This window comes from Eubalaena glacialis, chromosome 1 (assembly GCF_028564815.1).
Source record: "Eubalaena glacialis isolate mEubGla1 chromosome 1, mEubGla1.1.hap2.+ XY, whole genome shotgun sequence".
Lineage (NCBI taxonomy): Eukaryota > Metazoa > Chordata > Mammalia > Artiodactyla > Balaenidae > Eubalaena > Eubalaena glacialis.
The window spans coordinates 78,416,538-78,443,462 of NC_083716.1; the positions used below are offsets into that span (position 1 = coordinate 78,416,538).

Genomic DNA, 26,925 nt, shown 5'->3' on the forward strand with positions numbered 1-26,925 from the left:
CGTTTGCCAGTCTCTAAGGCAACATGAAGAGGAAAGAGTAATTAGAGAATTACTCTTGGAAGAATTTAGAAAGGCGCTTGCGTCCCATCTTAGCTTTGGCCATCAGGAATTAGGACAGCCGGCAGGGAAGCTTAACCTCAGCTGCTCTCAGTTCCAGGAGGCTCTGGACCGCAGGGCCAGGGGGTGGGACGCCGGATCCGTGAATCTTCGTTCCACTCCTCTGGTCTGAAAGTGCATCGCCTGTGGCTTCACTGCTTTGAGGGTGAAAAAGGAGCCTGGGGCATCTAGGATTGGCTGAAAACGTGTGTGGTTAGGAGTCTAGCCCTGCGGATAATTAGAAGCAGATCCTGGAGTGAGGGAAGGTTTTGTTTTGTTTTTGTTTTCTTCTTTTTAAAACAACACGCCCTCCGTCTTTTCTTAACAATTCAATTCTGCATAGGTCGCCTCGCCCGCCCCCCTCTAGCGGCCCCGAGGAGGATCGTCACAGCCGGAGGAGCCATTGTTTTGACCGTGGCTTCCTTGTTCAGACAAGGCTCGTGAGCATTGGCTTCTTGTTTTAAGAGCCAGAGCCTTATAAATTAGTTACTCCACCCTGGGCTAAGGACGTTTAAATCTAGAGAGGTTAACGAAATCTCCCGAGGGCACAGCAAATTATAGGGCTAACCCAGGACAGGCACACTAGTCAACTGACCCCGGTCCTGAGCCCTTCCCAGGAAAACTGGAAGAGGGACCCACTGGCACACACGGAGAATCCCCAAAGCCATACTTAGAAGAAAATACAAAGCCCTTATCTTCTTATCACTCAGGGCCTGCAAGCCCTGCACACCCCGCCCAACTTCCTTTCTAACCTTCTCCCAAGCTCTATGGGCTTCCACCACCTGCTTTATTTTTACCGTATAGCCAGCAGCACTCTGGCATTAGACTGTGCATCCGTGTATCCGTTCATCGTCTGTCTTCCACTATACAATATAAGCTCCATGAAGGCTGCTTTTTCTTTCTTGCTCTCTCCTCAACACCGATCGCCTGATAACGTGTATTAGATTCCCATGACTGACCTAACAAATCGCCACAAACCTGGTGGCTTAAAACAACGGAAAATTATTCTTTTACATTTCTGGAGGCGAGAAGTCTGAAATCAGTTTCACTGAGCCAGGATCAAGGTGTTGGCAAAGGCCACACTCCCTCCAGGGGCTGTAGGGGAGAATCTTTGCTTCTTGCAGTTTCTGGTGGCTGCTGGCAATTCTTAGCTTGCGGCTGTATCACTCCAGTCTTCAAGGCCACCTTCAAATCTCTCTCTGCCTTTCTCATAAGGATACTTGCGATGGTGTTCACGGCCCACCCAGATAATCCGGGCTAGTCTCTTTGCAAATCAGAAAATTGAGTTTCCTAAAGATTAAGTGACTGCCCATGGTCAGACGGGTAGGAGTCTCGTAGACACAGGTTTGAATCCAGGCAGTCTGACTCCAGGGCCCCTCCACTACCCTGTACAGGAGTCTGATGGGCACTTGTGCCTTTATGGTTCTTGCATGATAGATGAGCCCAACTATCTATCCTTTACTAAGTCCTATTCTAGACACCGCAGGGATACAAGGAGGTCAAGGATCGCGCCTTATCCTCCAGGATGTAGCCATTTATGTGGAAAGAAAAGGCATAAAGTTGGATAGTGGTTACCCTTGTGTGGTAAAGTGACTAAAAGAGCATGAAGGGGCTTCTGGGAGCCTGTAATGTCATTTCTTGACCTAGTGCTGGTTACAGTAGCGTGTGAAACAGTTCGGAAAAATTCATCACTATACACTTGTGATTTATGCGATTTTCTTTGTGTATATTTTGAAAAAGGCATAAAATTAAGGCATAAAGTCAGGATTCTGGGAAATGCAGGGGCTTCGAGAGAGGCCATAAGGCAGTCTCTCCCACGGCACTGGATGTCTAGGCCATTCCCTAGCCTTCTGACTAATTGCCTGACTAATAAAGGGCTGTGAAGTAGGAGGTGAGGGAGTGGAATTTTCCAGGGACTTTCCTATCAAAATTCCCAAGGTCAGTCCACCTCAGACTCAAGTTTGGCTGTAAAGCAGAGTTAAACAGACATTTTAAGTAGTATGTAAAATGTTGCCAATCAGGATTAAAACTCCCCCCCAAAGAAATCTACTGTCACATAAATTTGGAAAATCCTAGGCTAAACAAATTTTGATCCCTTTCTTTGCTGCAGGACTTGTCAGAGGCTTTAATATATTAACATGACCTCTAAGTCTCCAAAAGGGAGATATATGTTGCATTTTTTCCCCAAACTTATTTTGCTATGGAATACTTTGTTTTCTTAACAATTTCAGGATTAATGTTCTAAGGAACAAATTTTGGGAAGTGCTATTGTAGAATCCTAATTTATAGATCCAATTCACGCAAAATAATGGAGACCAAAAGTCATCTTTCAAAGCATTCCTTGAGGCCTTCTAGGTTACTCTCACTGTCCCTCGACAAGCCCTAAGAGCTGGTTCAAATGACTAAATAAAATATTCCATAACCTAAATGTCTAGATAAATGATGGGGCCGGGGGGGCACAGAGGACAACTGGGGAGCAGGGGAAGGTTAGGGTACAAGTAGAAAAAATTACAATGACTTGAGTTCCAGATTATCCTGAAAAGTCGTTAAGAGTGGTCTGGTTGAACAAAATGATTATTTACCATGAGGATGCAGGGCTTTCTCCCACAGCCAAAGAGTGGACTCTGGGACTCAAGGACAAGTTGGAACCGGACACCTGGATGCCACCAAGGCTCCCTCTCTGTCCTAAGTGCCCCCTTCATCCTTCAGTCTCTCAGTAGACCTATGTTTTTGCTTCTTGGCTGGCAAGATGGAAAATACAGTTACCAGCAGTTCCAGAGTGTATGTGTCACTTTCCAGTCATGAGGACTGAGACTCAACTGACTTAATCCCAAATTCCTGAAAAAGGGATACTGGTCAGGCGGCTAGCCACTGGTGAGGACACTGGGTGGGTCACAGCGCATGCCAGTTGCACCATGACCGTGTTGGGGGAGGGGTGCAGTATGCATGCCCACATCCAGGTGGCGAGCTGGGCAGATCACCCAAAAGATGGCTGTTGCATCTTTTGGAACAAGGATCCATCCTGTGTACAGCTGCTTTGTAAAAGCACTTTCTCACCTTCTATGTACATAAAGAAATACGATTTTTTTTTTTGATGACTCGGGAACTTTCAGTTCTTCAGAATCATGATCCAGAACAGTGGCTCTCCTCCCCTGACCTGTAGATGTGTCCTGTGGAAGGGACGCTGCAGACCGTGCTAGCCACTTCTAAAAATCGTTTCACCCAAGTAACATGAGAGGAGCTTGCATTTTTTAAAGAAAGATTTGTTTCTTTCCCCTAAAATTTGAGTCCATGGAGGGAAATTTGGTTAATTAACAATATTTGTTTTGGGAAACTGGTTGTTTAAAGCTTCACTGGGCAAGATTTCAGTTGTTTTCTGCTATTACATTCTCCATATTTAATGCCGTCGTTTTGAAAATGGATTGACTTCAGAAGTATTTTTCTCTTGCTTTGGAGATTTTGCACATTGGCCCAAATGGGTTTTTATTTTCCATTTTAATTTATACAGTATAAATATGATGTTGGACTTCTTTGGAGTTAACAGTTTCACTGTGCAGATGTTTCTTGAAAGCCTTTTCAATTCATAGTGTTGGTTAAAAAACAGAATTTTTTTTTTTTTTTATTAGCCTGGCTGCCTGCCAGGGGTAGGTGGGGAAACTGTTCCATTTTGCATAAAACTGTAAGATTTTCTTTCCTTGTTCTTTCCCCACCCCCAGCCAGCTACATGATTATTAGGATTAAAGATGCCATAGTGACATCTTGTGGTCAGCTGCCAGAGACACAGCAAACAGTGGTCATGGTGGGATGACAGAAGTGATCTGTTCATTCTCCCACAAATATTTCTTGATTTACTTTATTTGCTTTTTATTTACCAGTTGGCTCAAATCACTCTAGATTTCCAGGTTGTTTTGCTTTACGGAAAATATTGAACTTTACCCCCATAGGAAGGATAAACATGCTGTGTTCTGGAAGGGAAAAGAGGACATAACTCTTACTTTTGGCTTTTTGTTGGACCCCCTCATGAAAAACTCTTACTTTTGGCTTTTTGTTGGACCCCCTCATGAAAACAATGTTGAAAAAGTTACTCAGTAATAACTCTGAAAAATACCCAAATCTTTTCCCTAAAAGGGGACAGGAAAGAGTGATTCTAAATAAGCTCTCATTCTTTATTCTAATTCTCAGCTTTCAGAAACTAACAGGCGGTCTGTTTACTTCACTTGTTTAGTATTTAGATGAAAACATATAAATAATAACCCTCCAATCTTTATTTCCTCTCCCTAACTAGTGTCAATGGAGATAAAAATCTGCTTGCATAATTCTTGACTTTTAAAAGAAAAATGTAGCAAATATTATGCAGAAATAAGAAAAAATATGCTTACCTGAAATTCTGTAAAACGTAGAAGATATGATGTAATGTTAAAAGAGCAAAACACCAAGTTATATATCAGTTGAGGTCCTATATACATATCAGTGTGAAGATCAACACGGGTGTAGAAGTCTACACAAGTGTGGATGTAAATGTCAATATCAAGGTCCATGTGGAGGAGGGCATAGATGCAGAAACAAGCCCAGAAAAAAACATATATACTAACAAACATTTTCTGTTTCATAGCATTATAACTAATATTTACTTTCTTATGCTGTTCTCGATTACCTATTTTTTCTTGACTGAACATATATTAAAATCATAATCAGGAAAAATACTTGGCACTTTTTTTTTAAGGATCAATGTTCTGTTTGTTTATATGTAAAATATCTCCATTTCAGGATGACACAGAAACATGAAAAAAATTCCTGCAAAGTGAGACGCATAGCAATGCACTGAGATGAGGGAACCGGAGTGAATCATAGACCAAGATCAAAGTCACTCAGGGAGAGCTAAAATGCTTGGCATTCCAGAAACCTAAAGGTCTGTCCTGTCTCTTAGGTGCGTTCCCTGTGGAGCTGAGGATACGGGGTCTCTCTGGTGTATGGGGCCACTCTCTGCAGGAGAGGTTTGCCAAGGCCTCCAGAGAAACTGTGAAATAGTTCAAGGTTGTCTTTGGTGCAAAATGTGCATCTCTTTTTTCAGTACCTAATGTATACCAGGTGCTTTGCTAGAATCTTGACATATATTAGTACTAAGATTGACAATTCTCCAAGGTATCTATAAAAGTGAGAAAAGTGAGAGTTGGAGAAATTAAGTGCCCCGAATCACACAGCTGGTCGCACTGGGATTTGAACTCAGTCTCAATGGGCTCTAAAGCCCCTGCTCCTTACACTACACCTGCCTCTCACCGCCCTTTTCAGCAGATGAAATACTTTACACACACCTTTAGTGTCTCAGATGTCCAGAATCATAAAAGCAAATTCCTTTAGAAGCCATTGAAATATACCCTGAGAAGAGCCCCTGGCAGGTGCCCCTTAAATTCCACTGTTATGGTGAACACCTTTATCCGCATGTTCCTCATGTTTCCATAGGAGAAGAGGTTTTCTTCTCCACTCCCCTCAAAAAAGAGTGGTAAATCCTTCTGGTGGCCTCTCTTCCCCATCACTCACTCGACCCCCTAGGGAGAGTAGTGTGATATCTCAGTGGTGATACTTGTGAGAGTCTAACGTCCTTTGGATCACATGAACCGAGGGGCAGGACCCCTGACTGTAAAGGTAACACATACAGCCATCAGTCCCCTCTTCGTTAACCAATGTGTTATACAAAGCCAATAAAATATTAACTTTTCACATTAAATAAGTTAATTCTAAAGTTTAGTTGGAAAAATAAACAGGCAGAAGTAGTTGAGAAAATTCTGAAAAAGAATAATTACCAGATTTTTTCCAAACCAGAAATCAAAGCATATTATAAAGCTATAGTGATTAAAAATGTATAGTGCTGATACATGAATAGACCAAGAGAGCAATGAAAGAGAATAAAAAGTCCATAAATACACCTAAGAGCACGTGGAAATTTAGTATGTGATAAATTTAATATAGCTTAAAGAACAGTATCTCAAATCCATGGAGAAAAGATACGTTATTTAATTAAAGGCTTTAGGACAACTGGATGGCCATCTAAAATAAAGTTGGATCCCATACCTCACAACTTCACCAGGAAAAATTCCGAGTGGTACAAAAATTTAAATGTAAAAAAGAATAGCATATGACAAGTGACATAAGAAACCATGGGAGAATTATGTAATAATCTCAGAGTGCAGAATATCTTTGCATTTATGACACACACGAAACACAGAAGTCACAACATTCTGCAGAAAAAATCAAAGACAAATGACAAAACTGGAAGGAAAAAATATTTGTAATAGACACCATGCTAATTTTTCTAAATATATAAAGAATTCCTAAAAATCAACAAGGAACAAACCAATGGCCCAATTAAAAACTAGGCAAATGATTTGCAGCAACATGGATGGACCTAGGGATTATCATACTAAGTGATGTAAGTCAGAAAGAGAAAGACAAATATATCACTTATATGTGAAATCTAAAAAAATGATACAAATGAACTGATTTACAAAACAGAAATCGACTCACAGACATTGAAAACAAACTTAAAGTTACCAAAGGGGAAAGTGGGGAGGGATAAATTAGGACTTTGGGATTAACAGATACACACTACTATATACAAAATAGATAAACAACAAGGACCTACTGTATATTCAATATCTTATAATAACCTATAATGGAAAAGAATCTGAAAAAGAATGTGTATATATATATATATATATATATATATATATATATATATATATATACACACACACGTATGTATAACTGGATCAGTTTGCTGTACACCAGAAACTAATGCAACATTGTAAATCAACTATACGTCAATATAAGTAAATACATAAATAAATTTTAAAATAGGCAAATGATATGAACCAACTCTTCCCAGCACAGAAAAGACAGAAGGTTCTTAAAACATCTGAAAAGGGGTTCAACGTCACTCACAATTGGAGAGATGTACTTTACAACTATCAGGGAGGGTCGTTTTGTACCCGGCCCGTTGGCAGACATGAGACTTTGGTAGGAGACTGTGCTGGTGAGGTTGTGAGGAAAGAGGCCTGTTCCTACACTGCTGGCAGAAGTGGAAATTAGAACAGCCCCTGTGAAGGGCAGTCTGTGAATGCCCATATCCTTTGACACAGCCATTCCACTCCCAGGAATTTATAGAACAAAAGATGCTCCCGTATGCAAAATGACTTAGGTACACAGTCATTCGTTGCAGCAATGTTTAAACAGCAAAAAGCTGAAAACATCAAACGAATATTGGTTAAGTAAGTTATAATACACCCACCTAAAAGGCTACCATGCAGCTATAAAAGAAGAAAAGGATGACATTCTTTATGGGTGGATATAGATCATCTCCATGAGATACTCTTAAGGTAAAATTCAGGGCTTAAAAGTGCATAGACTGTGCTATCATCTTGTGTTACAAATCAAAAAGGAATGCACTGAATATACATATCTGCTAATGTTTACATAATCTCTCACGTGAATAAGTGCTAACAGTGTTTAGTTAAATAGCCAGAAAGAATGATCTCTGAATGTCTCAACTCACTCAACATGGTGAGACCTTCGTGATGCTCTCCACCCGAAGGTCAGGGAAGACTAATAGCAGAGGCGTGAACAGTACCCTCAGGGAGGCCCGAGCACTGCCTACCGTGTCCTCCCCAGAATGGGGGGGATCTTTTCAAACCATGTGGACACGTTTTTCTTAATTAACTGATACAAATCTGACATTCTCGTCAACAACATATTTACATTCGTTTTAAGATAAAAATAATGATTTATTTTTCCCCAAGGAAGATGCACCATACGGGGCTGAGGTCTCAGATACTCACAGATATATGGTGGCCTTCACCCAGTTTTGGCAGCAAGAGAGAATTGCTTGGGATCCATGTTCAGATCTTTAACTACCCAACTTTTTATGCTTGATCTTTCCTCCTGAATTCCAAATAATAACAAAAATAACTGAGATTTGTTGCATGCCAGGCATTTTGATTAGATGCTCACGGCAATCCTAGGATGTGAAGATCATTATTATCCTCATTTTAAAAACACAGAAGCTGGACTTCCCTGGTGGCTCTGTGGTTAAGAATCCACCTGCCAATGCAGGGGACACGGGTTCGAGCGCTGGCCCGGGAAGATCCCACATGCTGCGGAGCAACTAAGCCCGTGCGCCACAACTACTGAGCCTGCGCTCTAGAGCCCACGAGCCACAACTACTGAGCCCGCATGCCACAACTACTGAAGCCCATGCACCTAGAGCCCGTGCTCCGCAACAAGAGAAGCCACCGCAATGAGAAGCCCGCGCACTGCAACGAAGAGTAGCCCCCACTCGCCACAACTAGAGAAAGCCCGCACGCAGCAGCGGAGACCCAACGCAGGCAAAAATAAAAAATTAAAATTAAAAAATAAATAAATAAATAAAAAATAAAAACGCGGAAGCTGAGGCTCAGAGGGTTAACTGCTTGCCCAGCATCACACAAGCTAAAAAGCAGAAAGGCTGAAGTTCCACCACAGATGGATCGGACGCCAAAGTTATTTCTCTGTATCTGTATCAAGCAACTTTCAATTCTCTCTGCACTGTTCTATTTTTTTTTTTTTAATTTATTTTTGGCTGTGTTGGGTCTTCGTTGCAGTGCGCGGGCTTCTCAAGGTGGTGGCTTCTCTTGTTGCGGAGCATGGGCTCTAGGCGCACGGGCTTCAGTAGTTGTGGCACGTGGGCTCAGTAGTTGTGGCTTGCGGGCTCTAGAGCACAGGCTCAGTAGTTGTGGTGCACGGGCTTAGCTGCTCCGCGGCATGTGGGATCTTCCCAGACCAGGGCTCGAACCCGTGTCCCCTGCATTGGCAGGCGGATTTAACCACTGCGCCACCAGGGAAGCCCCCTGCACTGTTCTTTAATGTCTTCTTTATTTGGTTCTCTTTCTAGTGCTCCTCCTTGACATATTAAACCTAATACATTCCTCTGGCTTCAATGTCTACAAATTCTAGTGGTTCTCAATCCGAGCTGCACATTGGACTCTCTTGGAGAGATTTTAAAACATACCCACCAGAACTCACCCCCAGATACTTTGTTTTCATTGGGCTGGGATGGGATCTAGGAATCAGTGTTTTCAACCCCTTCCTCCACTCCATGTGTGTTTTATTCAACTTTGCACCCCCGGTGCCTAGTAGGCACTCACTAAATATTTGTTAAATGAATGAATGAATGGATGATGAATGAATGAAAGAAGGAAGGAAGGAACGAACGAATGAACTTCAGGGTAAGGTAGGAGCCAAAATTGTTTTTGACAATAAAGCAAGAGGAGTTTTGAAAGCCCTAGGCTAGGTCATAAATGCAGAGTCATTTTGATCTCCTTCTGGGACGCTGGAGAAGAAGGAAGCTGCATCCCTGTAACTCGCTCCATTTCCACACAATGGAAAACTATAAATAGCAGCCCTGAATCACATGAGGGTTATGTAATATAAGGTTCACAGAACAGGCTGCCTTTATCACTCAGGCTTAAGTTGCACTGAAATGGAAACTCAGCTGATGCCCTATGTATTAGTTTCTCCAAAAGATGAAAAGTCTCTGGCATTTGCCCAGACCATCTATTTCCATTGCCCAGGTTTGAGGCCGGTTGCCAGGGCCTTTCTTGATAAGGAATTCCTGCTGTCTTTCCAGATAACAAGTAGGCAATTTCAGCAGAAGAATTATTTTTATTTGCAAAGATAAGACCAGAATTTCCCCTGATCAAGTGAAAAGGCCGTGTATATCAGCTTTCCAGACACTTGGGAACGCTGGATCATAGCCTCCAGTGAGAAGGTAGATATGCCACACTCGTGTGTACCGTTCTGGAGAGGTCACCCCTGCTTGTTCCCGTAGAGATTTGCTGATCATCTGAAATCCTTTGGTGAGACACTCAAATCCACTGTGTGCCATTTAGAACGGGTTTGTCATCCTCTATAAAATGATAAGGTACCTGGTCTGCCTAGGAAAGGGATCCCTGAGCTACCTCTGAATACACAACTGATTTTCACTGGTTGATAAAGGGGGACTTTGGAATAAATGTTTCCATGAGCCAAAGGGTAAGGATGTGGTGGCAGAGATGGGTACCCACATTCTCCTTTTCTTCTTCAACGCCCAACTAGCCCTCATTTCCCATCCTGGCTTGCAGTTAGACATGGCCATGTGACCGTGTCTTAGCTGATGGAATGTGACAAGTGAGGTGTGCCGTGTCCACACCTGGCCAGGCACATTGCTCCATGTTTTTATCTACCTTCTTGATGGCTGGTACAGAGATGCCTGCTAGGGCAATTCTGGAAGTCATGGGATGAAGATGCTAGAGCATCGCCGTCTGGGTCCCTGAATGGCTGCCTATAGGAGAGTCATCCTGTCATCCTTTTCATTACCCAGTGCTCTCATCAGAGCAAGAAATACACTTCTTGGGAATTCCCTGGTGGTCCAGTGGTTAGGACTTGATGCCTCCACTGCAGGGGGCACAAGTTCAATCCCTGGTTGGGGAACTAAGATCCCACAAGCCATGCGGTGTAGCCAAAAAAAATAAAATAAACTTCTCTTGTGTTTGTGCCATTTTACACTATAGGCAGTGAGCGTTCCCTATCTAATTATAGATGTCATGAACATGTCATTACACTTTAGCATCAAGGACAGGAATCCCTCATTTGCTTTGGAAGAAAAGATCCCACAAAATGGCTTGCTCAAAACGATTTTGCCAGACTGCCTTTGCCCCCAGGTGGCCCTGGGAGTTGATAAGCTCAGAATTCTTGTCTGAAACCAGGTGGGGATGTTTGCAGGGATCATCTGGCTTACCTCTAACGTGGATGAGCAATTTTTCCAAATTTCATCTCAAAACACAGACACTCCATGCAAGGACTTTAGCAAAGGCCTGAACTGGAAGAAAGGGATACTTCAAGTAAAATTCGCATTACACAACAGATGGGTCTCTGGAACAGCTGATCAAAATTGAAATTTTTATCAAACTGATCATATGTCAAGAAAATAAAAAAGAATCTTTTAAGACCTTTTTGCAATTCAAATAATCACAATCCTCATTCCCCACCTAAGTACTTTTTGAAATATCATAGACTAGTAATTCTTTTAGTGAAACACAGCCTATATTTTTCAGAAGCGGTAATGATTTCCACGATATCACTGAAGCGAGAGTGGAGGTGGAGTGGAGAAAGAAGCAAATAGAACACTTAGATGAAAGTGAAAAATAATCCTCAGCCCAGAAATCCACTATGGTACAGCAGAAAGGATTCCTGGGCAAGAAAGTAGGCAAAGAGTGTTCGATGCCCAGACACTGGGTAAATGAGCAGAACTCGTTGGTGAAGTTGGTAGAATGCTCTAGAATTCCATTCCAGAGATAGAATGATAGTGATAGATGATGCTTGCTTGGCGTCTATTGCCAAATGTAAATGTCTGGCAATAGAAGAGAGGGAAAGTCGGACCCCAACCGACTCCCTTCCAACTCCAGATGAGGGGCAAGGAGTGAAGGGGGTTGATAAAGCACGGTGCTTACTTGGGAAAATAGGTGAAAAGTCACTCTGCAGAAGAGCTCCAACATCAAATAAACATAAAACAAATTCTCCAAGTATGAGGGGAAAATGTACGCTCTTAAAATTCAAGATCCTGGCAGGAAGGAAGGGATTACTGAGCTAAGAAGAAATCTATCCTTCCTCTGTCTGTGTAAAAGAGAAGATTTGGCACAGACTGTAGGACCTCACTCAAACTTTACTGCTCTCGAGACTTTGTATAAGTCTCTCCTCAGCCATCAGGCCAAATCTGAACCCAGTGACTTTGGAAAGCTTCCCAAATGAGCCTTTCAGCAGAGTTTTATATACTGTTGAGAAAGGAGAGGCAGTGTAGCTGTGGCTGTAGAGCAGGGAAACCCAAATTCTTGATTGCCCACCCCATCGATAAAACACTATTGAGCACATGACACATGTGTAGTTATGGATTCAGAAAGTATATATGTGCACTACTGCATGTAACACTAACATATTATACATCATGGAAAACATATTCCCAACAAAAGAAATGTTACAAGGATACATCAAAATATTTTCTTTTTGCACCCTATGTGGGTTGTCTTGTACATGTTGGACTCCACCACCTTCAATCTTGGTCCTGGAACAGAGGCCTTATCTTCTCAGGAGTGGCTACGGTATGAAAAAGAGATGAAAAACAACTCTTGGCCTGTGCTCTAGCTAAGCGATACTTTTACAGAGCTGTACCCCAGTTGTGTAGATCATGTGTTATCTAATAATGCTGCACTCAAGTCTGTTGCCCAAGTAACCAAAAGAGTCATGTGGAAATGGAACTCCTTAAGGGGCTAACTCATGTTTCATTTCTAGGGCTAGCAGGGTGCCCTAGGCCACCGAGGACATGCTGGGTCCTCAGTGATGCTTGTTGAATTCAAACATGATCGAGTAAATGACTGAACAATCGAACGAATGCATGACAAACATTTTTAAGCTACAGGAGAAACACAATATTTAAGGCGTAATTCTCACTTGTCAATGAAAAATCTCCATTGCTGGAGGAATGCACATCTTCTGCCTGGCCTACAGTCTGGAATTCCCAGGACCAGAAATCAGCTAAAGTTCTTTCCAATTTCTCATCAGGAGCTTTTCTTCAAAGGCCTTTGAGGTCTAGGTGGGTACCACAGAGGCCAGAAGAAGACCAAGTAAGGCAACAGGGAGAAGTGATGGAAGCTGGCTAAATGAAGGATGATGCATAGGGCCTGATGAGGGTGATCATATTTGCCTCTGTTAGGCCAAGTGTTTTCTTCTCTGGGTGTCTAATGGTTTTGTGACTCATCTCATCAACTACATTGTAAACCTAAACAGGTCTGGGAACATAGGGTGTTTCTTCTTTCTTCTGTCCCCACCATGGTCTGGTGGAATGAGAACTAGACTTGGAATCCAAACCTACAAGTCTTCTACCCAACTAGCTAGATGGCCTTAGACAAGACACTTAACCTCTGTGATCCTCAGTTTCCTTATCCAGCCAATAAGAATAGTACTACCTCACTCAACGGGCTGTTCAAAAGAGGAAAGAAGACTTCTGCAAACTGTGGTACTGTATACAAATGTAAGGAATTACTACTATAATTAGAGAATAAATACATGTTGAAACACCTTGAACTGAATAGAGAGGTGATGCAATTCTTTACACTAGGCAAAAAATCAATATGTGCCTCTACTTAAGACTCCTTTTAAAAATAACACATATAGAGAATATATATATACACATAGAAAAAAATTTAAATATACATATATAGAGAGAGAGAGCAAGCTAATGCATACAACGCATCACATTATTGTCACCAATGAATTGGAAATATTGAACGCTTGTGATTTTATGGTAAATAAACAAGCATTGATTAATGTTTTTCCATTTTACAGTTTAAAATATATGTTAATTGTATATGTGTTCTATTGGGACATGCAATATACCCATTATAAAATATTGTATCCTAAACACCATAATGGTTATCACTGGAATATTTCTGCTAGTAGAATTACTCTTAAATTTTATTTTCTTCTTTGTGCTTTTCTCTATTTTCCAAATTTTCTTTAACAAACACATCACACAACTTTTTTTCTGATTCTGAAGTATTTAAAAAAAAAAATCACCCTTTTATACCTGACTTACATCTGTGTTGGACTGGTGGGTGACCACAGACTTTTGTAAGAAAATTTACAAACAATAAGATAAGGAGGGAATTCCCTGGCGGCCCAGTGGTTAGGACACCACGCTTACACTGCAGGGGGCCCGGGTTCAATCCCTGTTCAGGGAACTAAGATCCCGCAAGCCGTGTAGATCAGCACCCCCCCAAAAAAAAGATAAGGAAAAAATTATCAAAGCGACACAGTTCATTCCTAGGAAAGATCTAATTAAATAAAACCTGATTTTAAAATTCTTCATCAAATATTTCCTAGATCTGTGGTTTAAAAAAAATCTGTCTGTATATGCTATTTTGGGGTAAAAACAGAGAGGTATAACAATATACATTCATATTTACTTGCATAAAGAAAATATCAGGGGGGAATGAGAGGTGGGAACCCAGAAGATGAGAACAAGAAAGAAGCAGGACTTTGTGTACTTTTCGTTACACTGTTTGAATTTTTAAAATATCATGTGCAAGTAACAACTAGCCTAAAATGCACATGTTATAAGAGCTCCTGACCTTTGTTCTGGGCAGTCAGGCCTCATAGTGGGTCTGTGCTACAGGCTGCCGTCACCAGTGGAGAGATGGATGTGCGGGCCTGAGCGGCGTGGAGCCGCCAGGCTGGTCCTGGGCCCCCTCTCCTCAGCCTGCTGTGTAGTCGTGCTTAAGATTTATCTGCTTCCTGTGGCAGCGCGAGGCCCCAGCTGCACACTGCCTATGTTCTCTGCTCCAACCCAGCATGGCTCTTGGTTGCCAGTTGGTCACATTGAACATAGCCGGCTATGTCTCAGGGACTCGCCCTGTTCAATACTTTCCAAGCCAGGCTCAGTACAAATTAAAAAAAAACAAACAAAAACACGTTCCCATTATAGGCTTGCGTTCAGCTGAGTGTGAGATACAGTTGGGCTAGAAAAGCCTGGGAGGTGCCCCCAGTGCGGCCAGGCCCCCTCCATGCTCCCAGGTAAGAAGGATCTGCAGCAAATAGAGCCTTAGACTTCCTCTCGGGAGTCCGTTTACTCTAACGGGAAATGCTGACATAGGGCTCCTGACTAGCCAACTGCAAGCTGCCTTCTGCACATGCTCTGTCGAGGGGATGTGGGTTGCAGAATTTTGTCAATACAGGTAGGCTGGTCACATCTGGTGGCCCTCATCTGATCAGCAATGTTCCGTGAAACTCAGGGAAACATTAAAACTTTGTGAAAACTACATTAAAATTAGAAACGTCTGTCCATGAGAACACACTATTGAAAAAAATGGCAAGACAGGACAAGGAATGGGAGAAGGTATTTACCACACGTATAACCAACAAAGAATTAGTATGTAGAACATAAGTAACTCCTATAAATCAGTAAGAACCAAACAATCAAAAAACAGGCAAACAAGCAGTACGCTCCGTGGTCCCATGGATCTCTCTTGTTGCAACGGCGTTTGGAGGCCACAGACCCAGGGACGCCCCTCGCCCCAGCCTCCGACTACCCTCCAACGTTTTTCCCAGTTGCAACCCCTCAGAATCAGCAGTTCAGGATCCTCGGCCTCGGGACCAGCCAACACCCTTTTTTGAGCTTCACTCCTTATTACCAACCAACTGTGAGCTCCCAAATTGGTCAGAATGATTCCACCGAGGTAGAGGCCATTGTCCACCGCCTGGTCAACCTGCATCTGCGGACCTCCTACACCTACCTCTCTCAGGGCTTCTATTTCCACCGCAAGGATGTGGCTCTGGAGGGCATGGGCCACTTTTTCCGGAAATCGGCCAACGAGAAGCGGGAAGGCTCCCAGTGTCTCTTGAAAATGCAAAACCAGCGCAGTGGCTGCGCCCTCTTCCAGACGTGCAGAAAGCGCCCCAAGATGAGTGGGGTAAAACCCAGGACGCTATGGAAGCCGCCATGCTCATGGAGAAGAACCTGAGTCAGGCCACTTTGGACCTGCATGCCCTGGCTTCTGCCGATGCAGACTCCCACCCGTGTGACTTCCAGGAGAGCCCGCGTCCTAGATGAGCAGGTGAAACTCATCAAGAACATGGGCGACCACCTGACCAACCACGGCAGGCTGGGCTGGGCGATTATCTCTTCGAAAGGCTCACCCTCAAGTACCAGTAGGAGCCGACCAAAGCCCAGCGACCTCCGAGGAGCCCTCCGGTGTTAGGGCTTCTGCCTGAAGCCCTTCTCTGCAGCCAGTAGGCAGCTTTTTAACCACCCTGGAGCCCTCTCCCAAGCCTTGGACCAAGTGGAAACAATAAAGCTTTTTTTGCAGAAAAAAAAAAAAAAAAGGCAAACAATTTTATACCTCTTAGGTAGTTAGAGGTGGAATGGCTCAGTCATACTTTGTGGTATATTTCCCTTATTAAGGAACCAACAAATTTTTCTGAAAAATGGTTGCTAGTATGCAGAAACGCAATATATTTTTCATACTGATATTATATTCTGTAGTGTTGTAAAACTCATTTATTAGTTCTAGCTTTTTTTGTAGATTCCATAGGATTATCTATGTTGATGATCATGTTGTATGCAAATAAAGACAGGTTTATTTCTAAAAGGCAAGCAAGCAATTTACCAAAGGAAAACCTGGATGGTCAATAATATATAGAAAGACCCTCAGTCTCAAGGAAAGAAAACTAAAACTTCAGTGAAATATTGTTTCAGACTAATTAGATTAGCAAAATTGTAAAAGTCTGACAATCTTTTTTATTTATTTATTTATTTATTTATGGCTGTGTTGGGTCTTCATTGCTGTGCGCGGACTTTCTCTAGTTGCAGTGAGCAGGGGCTACTCTTCATTGCGGTGCGCAGGCTTCTCATTGCCGGTGGCTTCTCTTGTTTCAGAGCACGGGCTCTAGGCGTGCGGGCTTCCGTAGTTGTGGCACACGGGCTCAGTAGTTGTGGCTCACGGGCTCTAGAGCGCAGGCTTCAGTAGTTATGGCGCACGGGCTTAGTTGCTCTGTGGCATGTGGGATCTTCCCGGACCAGGGCTCGAACCCATGTCCCCTGCATTGGCAGGAGGATTCTTAACCACTGCGTCACCAGGGAAGCCTTGACAATTCTTAATATTGGTTATTAAAACAATGGGAACACATACACTGTTGCTAGAAGCGTAAGTAGGTGTACCCACTTTGGAGAGCAATTTGGAGTTGAAGATAAGCACAACCTATATATTAGGATGTAACTGGAAAAGAAAATCCATTCCAAGTCTTGAAACAGAAGGAATTTAATCAAAGGAATTGGTGACCTGTGGATTGAAAGAGCTGAGAAGTCAAACAGCAAACAGTGAGGCGACCAGGGACCAGCCATTTCAGGAACTCACTCCCATCTCAGTCTATTGAGACAAAAGACTGAGGCTACAGAAGACCAGGAGTTAGTTGGGGTCTCTGGGCAGAAGCTAGAACCAGGGTGGACCTGTGGGATGGGAGCCGGAGGTGCAGAAGCGACATCATCTGAGCAAGAGGCAGATACGCACTCTGACTTCTCTTCTCTCTCCCGCCAGCGCCTCCCATTGGCTGAACCCAGAAGCAAGCCAGGGGACACGGGAATCTGGGAAATGCAACCTATGGGGGTCAGGTCCCTGAGATACAGAACAGAGCAGGGGAAGGACACGGAATGGGTCTGTACCCCCCTACAAAAAAAGCCCTGCACACAAGCAGATGGAAACATATATAATAAAACTTACAGCAGCGCTGTTCGTAACAGCAAAACAGGAGAAACAAGTGTCTATTAATAGGAGAAGAGACGAATAAATTATAGTAGAGTCATACAATGGAATGCTGTAGTAAAAGCAAATGAACTATAGCTACATTTGTCAACATGGATGAATCTCACAAAGCCAAACAAAATAAATAAATGTCAGAATCTTTAATATTTATATAAAGCATAAAAGCATGCAATACGATGATGATGATGAAGATAGATAGACAGATATGTTGTAAAAGTATAAAGAAAAGTTGAAAAAGTGTAAGGAAATACATCTTTTTGAAAAAGAAAGGGAGATGTGGACAGAAAGAGATATGCTGTGGGTTTCAAATGTAATAATAATGACACTGGGTAACGGGTACACGGGGCCGCTGTATATTGCTATTGATAGTTACCTTAACTTTACAAAGGGGCCTGAAGAAGTGTGAGTCTGAGTGGCTTTTCTAAATGGCAGGGAGAGACTCCATGATCTTTGATTGGAGGCAGAGCTTGATGCCATTTGGCGAACGCAGACTGGCCCGAGAAACCCCTTCCAGCTCTCTCTCCCTTGGACCCAATCCAATTAGGCAAGCAACCCTTGACCCCGCGAGCTCTAGCCATGCGGTGTGGTCCCATCCCAGTTGCATCCTCCTGACTGTCCTGCAGATATCATGGGTAGGAGCTACGCTCCCGGTGAGTCTTCAGTGTTAGCTTCTCAGGCCTCTCTGGTGGGCACTGGTTCTGTGTCTCACCATGGCAGGAAACACGTTCCAGAGCTCTTCAAGGGTCCCTGTGAACCGCTCCCCGCCACTAGCCTTGGGTTAGTTAGATGGTAGCATTCCCAAGCGTAGCCCAGCTCTCCAAAGATCACCCTCCCCCAAATCTCTCTTCTCTACTCTAAGCTTTTTCACTTTGTTTTTTTTTTTTTTTTTGGCTAAAGGATCTAAGCAGGGCCAGCTTCACAGGCATGTGACCTGTGCAGTCACACGGGCCTCCACACTTGGAAGGGCCTCTGGCCTGGTTTAACGCTCTGTTGTTGCTGTCCGGAATTTAATACTTTCACTTTGCACTGGGCCCTGGAAATGGTGTAGCTTTATCCTGGGCCTAAGACTTGTGGGACAGGTTCTTAGAGCCATTTCCTTGTAAATCTGCATATCAGGTATGGAATTCTGATAACTACTCTGACAGCTACCTTACTGGCCGAAGTCAAAAGAGGCAGGAACATCCCATTACATTTATTTACTTGCTTATAATCTGTCTTCCCAACAAGGGGTTGTAAAGTCCACGAAGACAAGACGAGTTGAATGCTGTCCTCACGACCTAGTTATTTGGCTCATAAAACGTTTTCAATAAATACTCATTGGAAGAACAAACATTTACAGAATCATTAAACCCGTGCTTGTCCCAGAATTGTTTCCTAACAATAGTTTATGTGAAAATCATATACCGGATTTTAGACAGAGGATATATTCTTGAAGAATGTGCATAACTCAATACTGATTTTTCCACAGAAGTTAATGGGAGATGCTTCCTCAAAATCCACAACTATTGTACATTTTTGCTCACATGCTGCTTTTTATTTTCTCAAGATTACCACTAACATTTTACAGGGTCCTCGCTCTAAAATGTGCCACAGGAACTGTTTGTTTGGCCTTCATGACATTAAAGCCAATCTGAAGTTCATTCCAAAATGCCAAATTTTCAGCCTATTTTTCAGCCCTAGCATTGTCACCCCCATTTAATGAGTGCTCAGGTGAGATTGCCTCAGAAGGTAAAAATATTTCAAATTATAAAACAATCGATGTGAAAATAAGGAGAGTCAGGACTTTCCTGGCGGTCCAGGGGTTAAGACTCTGCGCTTCCAAGGCAGGGGGCACGGGTTCGATCCCTGCTCGGGGAACTAGGATCCCACATGCCCAAAAAAAAAAAAAAAGAAAAGAAAAGTAAGGAGATTCATCACCACAGGCACCTGCAGGAGCTCTAATTCAGGGAAGACACAGCCTGGCCGACACAATGCTGACAAAGGGCTGCAGGTATGTATTCCCTGTCAAAAGTGCCAGTTGGCAATGGCATACACCAGTTTTACAGTTCTCTTGGCTTGCCAACCTTCAAATGAACTTTCAAAAACTGGTGGTATTTCCATTATTTCAGATTCTATACGTGATCTTACACATACACTTATACTGACATTTGCATAATTAAATTCACACAAATGCCACCACACTGTGTGTCACGAGGTCACCTGTGTTTCAATGTGTCCATAAACACACTGCTTTATGCTAAACAGAAGAACCTAGTGGATGGTGAAGCAGCAAAGCAGCAGCGGCTCTGCAGCACCAGATGACCTGACGTGGTTTTGGCAGCAAAATCAAACACAGGGATACTTCTTAAATACAATTTGCTCCACATGGCAAATGATGGAAGAAGTGAAATATCTGACTAATACCTAATATTTAATTCCTAGACAAAACATTTCAGTGCAAATAGGGAAGTGCTTTATTTACTCTGATCCAAGTCAAAGGTAGCTGGATAATTAGTTTTCTTTAAACAACATTCAGCTTTGCTGACATCTCATTTTCCAAAAGCAGCTGTTAGCCAAATATAGTATTGTTTATTCACTCACTGGAAGGCTGTTTTTAAAAAGAGCTTCTTCTGGTAAAAATATTGCATCACATAATTGGAGATAACAGGAAAAGTAGGAGTTGATGTTTGTATTTAAATAAACATCTGCTCAAAAGTCCAGTTTTCTGTTTGTGAATAACTGCTTTATTTTGTGCCATCAGGCACACTGAATGATTGCTGTTTATTCCTTGCTTTTTCAGCCATGCTAGGAAATATTCCAAACATGGTAACACATGATAGTTCTCTTGAAAAGGGATAAAAGAGATAAAAGCTGAGTTCTTTGCCTTTTTCCTTTATTATACATACGCCAGCTATTCCAGTGCCAGAGACCATATGAATATGTAATATTAACATCACAATGTTTATTACATGATACATACTTAAATTGCAGTTGGACAGTTTCCTTTTTTGGTTTTTTTTTTAGAATGTGACTATTTAAAAACACCTGTAACATCTGAGTTAAACCCCCGATTACCCTCTGAAGGGAAGTAGAGAATGAAAATCGCTATTTTGCTCTTGCAAAGAACACGCTCAGTACCTCTCACTTACAGTGTGCTTGGCTTGCATGTGCTACTTGCCTTGTTGGCTATTTCACTTTTAATTTCTAGCAACTGAAAATCTATGCAACGTTCTCTGATCTGACTTCTATTTTCTCCTCACTTGATTACTTGGGTTCTCTCCTGTCTGCACATTTTATCCTTAAAATACATAATTTCTTTCTTGAAGCCATTATTGACTCCCAGCTTCACTGTCAGAGGCAATCGAAAACAGAGTAGAAGTCTCTTTAAATTGGAAGTCAGAAAACCTAGGTTCTGTTTCTCACTCTGTTGCTGAAATCTGTAGGTTCCTCCTTGCGAAAATAAGGATTGAACTGAACAATGTCCAAGATCCCATTCAATTTAAAATTTTATTTCACTAACTTGGAAATGAGATTTGCTGCAAGTGGGTGGGTCACAGAGTGAATGCCAAAATTTGGGGGAAGGGAGGTGAGATGTTGGCTCTTTAAGGTTATCCAAGCCGCTAGAACCTTCTGTTGGCATGGGTAACTAAGAGCTCTGAACATATAAGTAACATTGCATTTGTCATCCAGTCCGTGTGGCTTCAGATTGATGCTGACTGGTCTAAAGTGTTTTGTGCTCACCGGGGAAATGGCAATCTTTTTATGTTCTGAACCATTTTCCGTTAGTGCCTATGCATGAGAAGTAATTCAAACAAGAAGCCAAAAAGCATTTCTAAAACTATGTTCAAATTCTAGCAAGAAGATTTAAGATGGAGCAAATGTTCTGCTCCCCACTTGGATCTTTGAAGCAGTGAATGCAGTTCATGAAGAATAGATTTGTATTTTCTTGCACATAAATACGTCTGTCATGATACCAGAACCATTGAGACAAATGGCTATGGTCGGTTGGGAAATGTATCTTTTCTGTCCATATTATAAAGTATGTTTTATGGTATAATTAATCTTGTGGTTTTATAGTTAAGGGTATTTTTATAGTATAGGAAGCTTCTGTCTATTGAAATAGCATAGGCCACTTAATTATTACAAAGCTCTTTACAAATACAAAAAACTACTAATACTCATTAGGAAACAAATTCTCCCCAAACGTTCTGCTTTTGTTATTGCATTATTTCCTTAACAGAAAAGTATAGCATGGTTTTGAAATCCTGTCTCAAGGAAAGGCATGACTGCCCATAGAAATAAATGCTGCAGATTTCTACTCCTGACTGGTAAAGAGTAGGTACACGTATGTAAGCATTCCTCAAAAGTTTGTATGTTCTTTGAAAGGTCAATAGGAATACATCTATATCAGTACCATTCTACACAACTAATACTAGAAGCTGCAGTGAAAACAATGATTATGAGAAATAAAGTGCTTTTAAAGGAAGATATTTAACTATGTAAGGATTTGTAACTATGAGGGTGCTTAAAATTGGGGGTTCCTTTGGGATTATTTATCCAAGTGTTATCTTGGTATTGACAACTGTGGCTCTTTGGGGTTGAAATGACAGAACCCCAACTCAAACAAGATTAAGCAAAAAAGAATAAACAACCCACCACTCCTACACCCACAAGGGATAGTGGGTAGCTCCAAATGCTAAGGCAGCCCCGCCGGAACCAGGGACATCAAACTCCTGAGAATCTTTCTCTATTCATCACTTTCTTGGCTCAGCCAGTTCGGCAGAATGCGGGAGATGCCTCAGGCTTCCAGCCATGTCATCCCAGTTTGGCACGATCAGCAAAAGACGACTTCATTCTCTCGAGGTTTCCGTAGCAAAAAGGACCCTCATGGGCCTTGTTCAGATCGTTTGCCCACCCCTGGACCAATCACTGCTGCTGGGTTATGGTTTACTTGTTTGTTTGTTTATAAAGGTCGGGTTATGGTTTACTGCACTGATCCATTCTGGGTCATCCATATGAACAAGGAGCCAGAATTAAGGAGCGCAAGAGGACCACGTGCAATGTGATAAAAGGAGACAGTGCTACCTAAAATGGGACAGGAAAATGAACTGGACTGAAAACTATCTCACCTTGGTCCCTTCAGCCTTGAGGTAGAGGTCTCAGGAGCTTCGGTGCTAATGAGGGGCTTGCAGGCCTGTGAGGGCTGGTTTGCACAACCCCGTGCTGGGTGCTCCTTGGCATCTGGGCTGCGCTGGCTTTAGTATTTGCCTGCCTTCTTCAGGTTCTTTCTTCTTAAGCTTTAGAAACTAAACACACGTTCACTTTATCGGTTTATTGTGGGAAACAACATGATGCCATGGAAAGAGGACAATGTGAAGCCAGAAAGCCCCCAGATCCTTGCTCCAGCGTTTACTAGCCTTGAAACCTTTGGCAAAATTACTTATGCTCAACGAATCTTAGTTTCACCATCTGTAAGGTAAAGTTGCCCACTCCCTCCCTCACAAGGTTGCTGGGAAAGACAGGGAATGTACATAAAGCACAGTGGCTGCTCACTATAGATGTTCAGTTGTTATTGAAGGGGAGGTGCCATAACCTTTGAGCAACCTTAAAGGGCTGGGATCGTGTCTAATGCTTGAGGTTCTAGACCAAGGGCTGTGAGGATGAAAGAACAAGACATGGCCCCAGCCCTCACTGGACTTAGAATTTAGTAAGGGAGAAAGTAAAAGTGCCAGAAGAGGTAATATAAGAAAAAAGTGCTGAGACTTCAAAGGAGAAAGGAATTACCGCGTGTCAGGAACTTTACCCATATTCCCCAACTAGGGCACCTTGTGTTGCCATTTAACAGATTTAAGCACCAATTACTGTGGCAGAAAAATAGCTCTAAAGGCCCAATTTTTGTAATGTATTGAAAAAAGAATATTTAGGGCATTCTGACAAGACATGTACTATATAGAATACATGCATGATGCCTGGCAGCCCTGTCTACATCCCTCACAACAATCCTACAATCCTACCTATGTATTTATATAAATAAATCCCATTTATTATCTCCATTGTGCAATTGAGGAAATAGATTCAGAGATGCTGAGTGACTTATCCAAGGCTGCAGACAGAATTGGCAGAACTGGGAACCAAGCTCCAATATGGCTCTAAAACTGGAATCTTTACATAACACCGTTCACTTTTCTCAATTCTCAATGACAATGGAAGATTTAGGTTTGAATTCCAGTTCAACCTCTAAATGTATGCCTGGCTCTAGGTCAGTTTCTCCTTCTGCACTTCTGTGCTTCCTTTACAAATAAGCTGACCAAATAGCTAGGTTTCTGTTCAGTTCTCTAGAGTTCTGAGAACTACCCAGGCAGTGATTCTCAAAGTGTGGTCCCTGGACCATCAGAATCATCACCTGGGAACTTGTTAAGAAAGTATATTCGTGGCTATGCAGGATGTACTGAATCACACTCTGGGGACGGTCCAGAAATCTCTTAACAAGCTCTCCAGGAGACCCTAATTCAGCATTCTAAGGAATGCTGGTATTGTGATACCTTTTTTCCTCCTCAACAAGTCTATGACTCTCAATGCATCTCTTCTGAAGCTTTTAAGGCATCTTAGAAACTTGATATTTACATGACAGCATGGGACTAAAAATGTCTAGTCTTGCTTCCAAATAATTCATTAAACTTCACTCCTTTCTCCAAAGGGTCTAAAGTTACAATCCCTGTCAGTACCATTAATATCCCACCTGAGCCTTCTACTAGATGCTATTTTTAGGTCGGAAGTACCTCCCTCTTCAGGGACTTTCACCCTTTATCCCTCCATCCCTCGTTTTCCCTTTAATCATTCAATACTCTATCCATCTTGTCCCAGACTTATTTAAACAATGTCCACTACTCTCTTAACTCCATAGCCCACAAACATCTCTAATTGTCTCTACTCTGTCCACAAAATGCAAAATGATCCTGGGGTCCTATGTAACCTCACTGACTTCAGTTTGAATATGGCAACGATTTAAAAGGGGTGGAACTGAAGTTGACCTATTATGAACTACAGTTTGCTAAAGGCACTAAAGTGGAAGTGTATTCCACCTAGTAGAACTTTCAAGTCTCCTTAAGTACTTTAAAAATTATTTTTTACTAATTAAAAATTATTTTAGTATGTTAATCCAAGTCCCCAAAAGACCTTTTATTAACTCTAAAACACTATCATTTTTTTCAAACATTTAATTCACATATGCCATGTCCACATATAAATTAGTAAGATTTTACTACAAATTACATATTAACTTCTTTGCACCATTACTGCCTATCTATTTTAACTTTAACAGCAACAACAAAAAAAAACCCTTCTCTAAAGCTTACAGACAATGAGAAGATAGAGAAATTGTCACAGTACATGGAAGTCTTCTATTGGTGATGAAATATACAACCCTCTCCCCTCACTAAAGAGTACAGCCTGAAACAGAAATAGAACAAGTTAAAGATAATGCAAGATGACATGAAGTTTTAAGACAACTAAAACTAAATGTCGGTCCAAAGTTGTTAAACTCACCACCAACTGGTGATAACTGGCTACATCAGAATCACCTTGGGGAAATTTTGAAAAGAGACACATTTTCAATTTCAGAATTGTTCAGGGTAGGACCAGAATTAGTCTCAGGTGTTTCTAGCACACAACAAATGTAAGAACTATTGGCTCAGGGAAAAATGAATCAGAAGCACCATAGCACAAGCCAATGTAAAAATATGCATGAGATGAGGACCCAATTCAGTAGCTCTTCACGCAGTCACTGAAGCTGCCGTAAACACTTTACATGGGACTACACAGATAGCTGGAGCAGGACGGAAAGGGGGTCACTCATTACAGCAACTGTTGGCAGTGTTCTACCATCTCATTTCCCTGGTCCACTAAGTAGGTTCTCAGTTGATGAATTACTGACTTTTCAAACAATTAGACGGCATGGGACAATAGCAGTGAGGATGCGTGCTGCTGCTACCAAGTCCACAAGGCCCCAGACATTGGTGACACCAGTGCATCTATATATTATTGAAACAGAAATACCAAGAAATAATTATATAAGACACACCGATAATTTCGGGGGGGGGGAGGGCGGGGGGAAGGGTATCATTGATTAATGCTGATCCTGAACCGCTAAAGGGCTGCAATGCACAATTTGAAAAGTAGACTCACTTCAATACTTCACTTCACAGGTAAGAAAACACAATTCTGTAGATACACCATTTCACCATCTCAATTAAATCTCTGGTGTGACCTTTCATTTAACAAATTCCCGCCATGAAATCTCTCCACAGTATGACCTCAAATGACTTCCAAGCTCTGCATTCCCTTACTGCAGGCTGGCTTCCACCAAAGGACCTAGAACAAGGCCACCAAACCTCTCAGCTTATAAGCCCTGTTGCCAAAGAAAGTGACCCATCCTTTCTCCTCAAGTGCAAAAATTCTAAGACAACAAGATTAGGTAGATCACCCATTACATATTCAGTCAACTGGATCAGTCACACAAGAATGCCCATTCTAGCCATAAGTAACCAGGAGGAAAAATAGAGTATATGGGCAGAGACAATGGATAGATGTACACTAAAAGTGATAAAACTATTTTTAGAGACATTTCTCTTGGCTATAACAAATAAATTAGCCTGCTTACTGGTAAAAATCACAAATGAGCAGCATTATTAATTAAACAATTCCCAAAGCTAGTGATTTTAGCTAAATAATTTTACATTAGAACCTTCTAAGAAGGCTGCTAATAAACTAAACTATATCAAAATCTACAAACCGAGTTTTAAAGTCAGGCTTGAAAGCCAAGATAAGCAACTCCTTGTATGGTTATTACCTCTGACCAAGGCACAAGAATTCACTCAGAAAAATAACTTTCATAACCTACCTAAAAATAGGATAAGCTCATAAATTTTCTAAACTGTTCTCCCCTGCTGTGGACAGCCCTTAATCTCTGACTGTAAAACTTAGCAAACTTTGGCATACGCTAATGTTAGTCTTATAAGTTACTAAAAACCTCTCTAAATTTAAGCATCAGTTCTCAAATCTGGATAGTTTTCTCATCTGAATGCCTAAGCATTTAGGTCACGAATTGAAATACCAGTAGAAAAATATTCATCTTTAGGGAGGTTGTAGAGTTACCACATGGCAAGAAACTGACAAGAAAATTTAAACATTCAGAACATAAAAATACTTCAAAGCATTATGAATTTTCAACTTAGCACACTTTCCTAAAGTTTAGTATTTCCAACTACAGGAAAAGCAGACTGCTGTAGGATTTTAGATGATTTAAGCTAACTCAAATTTTTCCCAATTCCTGACATCAATACTAGATTTATATAGTTTTATTATAGTAACAAATAGTTGTTACGGTGGGATCTACAAACATATACAGAATTATTATATTTAAATTCATATAGAACAGTATTTACATTTTTAAGTTACACTTTTGAAATCAGAA

General features: G+C 41.7%; 1 pseudogene; it reads left to right on the forward strand.

Annotated features, from left to right (window-relative positions):
* The window catches only part of LOC133091255 (ferritin light chain-like), a 38,798-nt pseudogene extending 22,930 nt beyond the window's left edge, over window positions 1-15,868 (forward strand).
* Window positions 15,869-26,925: the final 11,057 nt, after the last annotated feature.